We start from the raw sequence: 2,030 nt of genomic DNA on the forward strand, positions 1-2,030 counted from the left end.
AAAGGAAGGAGCCTCCCCCCCCCCTCTCCCTCGCCCCCCGCGCCGCGCAGAGCCGGGCCCCTCCCTGAGAGATGGGGCGGGGTGGGGGGGGGAATTTGGGAATGGGATCGACCCAAACCACCCCCCCCCCCCTTGGACTGATGGGTCCTTCCCTGGGGGAGGAGGGACCCCCCCGGAAGGGTGGGGAGGGACCCCTGGACACTTGGGTTGATTTTGGGACCCCCCTGAGTGATGGGGAGGGACCAACCCCCTGGACACTTGGGTTGATTTTGGGACCCCCCCAGAAGGGTGGGGAGGGACCCCTGGATGGCTTGGGTTGATTTTGGGACCCCCCTGAGTGATGGGGAGGGACCAACCCCTGGAGACTTGGGTTGATTTTGGGACTGCCCCCCCAAAAGAGATGGGCAGCGACCCTTGGACATCCAGAGTGAAGGGGGGCCCCCCAAAGTGATGGGGACTGAACCCCAAAGTGATGGGGAGTGACCCCTGGACATGTGGAGTGAAGGGGGGACCCCCAAAGGGGTGGGGAGTGACCCCTGGACATTTGGAGTGAAGGGGGGACCCCCAAAGTGATGGGGAGTGACCCCTGGACATGTGGAGTGAAGGGGGGACCCCAAAGTGATTGAGGGGACCCCCAAAGTGATGGGGAGTGAACCCTGGATGTCTGGAGTGAAGGGGGGACCCCCAAAAGTGATGGAGAGCGACCCCTGGATGTCTGGGTTGATTTTGGGACCCCCAAAGTGATGGGGAGCGACCCCTGGACATCTGGAGTGAAGGGGGGACCCCCAAAAGTGATGGGGGGACCCCAAAAGTGCTGGAGAGCAACCCCTGGACATGTGGAGTGAAGAGGAGACCCCCAAAAGTGATGAGTAGTGACCCCAGGACATCTGGAGTGAAGGGGGGACCCCCAAAAGTGATGGGGAGCGACCCCTGGACATGTGGAGTGAAGAGGGGACCCCCAAAAGTGATGGGGACTGAACCCCAAAGTGATGAGGAGCAACCCTTGGATGTCTGGAGCAAAGGGGGGACCCCCAAAGTGATGGGGAGCGATCCCTGGACATCTGAAGGGGGGACCCCTAAAGGGGTGAGGAGTGAACCCCAAAGTGATGGGGAGTGACCCCTGGACATGTGGAGTGAAGGGGGGACCCCAAAAGTGATGGGGAGCGACCCCAAAGTGATGGGGAGCAACCCCTGGACTTGTGGAATGAAGAGGGGACCCCAAAAGTGATGGGGAGCGACCCCTGGACATCTGGAGTGAAGGGGGGACCCCCAAAATGATGGAGAGTGAACCCCAAAGTGATGAGGAGCAACCCTTGGATGTCTGGAGCAAAGGGGGGACCCCCAAAGTGATGGGAGGGACCCCAAAAGTGATGGGGAGCGACCCCTGGACATCTGAAGGGGGGACCCCTAAAGGGGTGAGGAGTGAACCCCAAAGTGATGGGAAGTGACCCCGTGACATCTGGAGTGAAGGGGGGACCCCCAAAAGTGATGGGGGGACCCCCAAAGTGATGGGGAGCGACCCCTGGACATGTGGAGTGAAGGGGGGACCCCCAAAGTCATCAGCAGTGACCCCTGGACGTGTGGAGTGAAGGGGGAACCCCCAAAAGTGATTGAGGGGACCCCAAAGTGATGGGGAGCGATCCCTGGACATCTGAAGGAGGGACCCCTAAAGGGGTGAGGAGTGAACCCCAAAGTGATGGGAAGTGACCCCTGGACATCTGGAGTGAAGGGGGAACCCCCAAAAGTGATGGGGGGACCCCAAAAGTGATGGGAAGCAACCCCTGGACATGTGGAGTGAAGAGGGGACCCCCAAAGTGATTGAGGGGACCCCCAAAAGTGATGGGGAGCGACCCCTGGACATGTGGAGTGAAGAGGAGACCCCCAAAGTCATCAGCAGTGACCCCTGGACATGTGGAGTGAAGGGGGGACCCCCAAAGTGATTGAGGGGACCCCCAGAGTGATGGGGAGCAACCCCTGGACATCTGAAGGGGGGACCCCAAAAGTGATGGGGGGACCCCAAAAGTGATGGG

At 60.8% G+C, this 2,030-nt stretch overlaps 1 long non-coding RNA gene across 2 annotated transcripts; it reads left to right on the forward strand.

Annotated features, from left to right (window-relative positions):
• Window positions 1-408: 408 nt before the first annotated feature.
• LOC113941830 lies at window positions 409-2,008 on the forward strand. 2 transcript variants are annotated; one of them, XR_003525763.1, is made up of 6 exons: window positions 409-791; window positions 864-964; window positions 1,038-1,153; window positions 1,348-1,555; window positions 1,746-1,886; window positions 1,957-1,981. It is a non-coding gene; the product is annotated as an uncharacterized LOC113941830 (long non-coding RNA). The 2 variants fall into 2 exon arrangements; XR_003525764.1 differs by lacking the exons at window positions 864-964; window positions 1,746-1,886 and having other exon boundaries at window positions 988-1,153; window positions 1,957-2,008.
• Window positions 2,009-2,030: the final 22 nt, after the last annotated feature.

This window comes from Corapipo altera, unplaced genomic scaffold (genome assembly GCF_003945725.1).
Source record: "Corapipo altera isolate COAL_440 unplaced genomic scaffold, ASM394572v1 56091, whole genome shotgun sequence".
In the NCBI taxonomy this organism is placed as follows: domain Eukaryota; kingdom Metazoa; phylum Chordata; class Aves; order Passeriformes; family Pipridae; genus Corapipo; species Corapipo altera.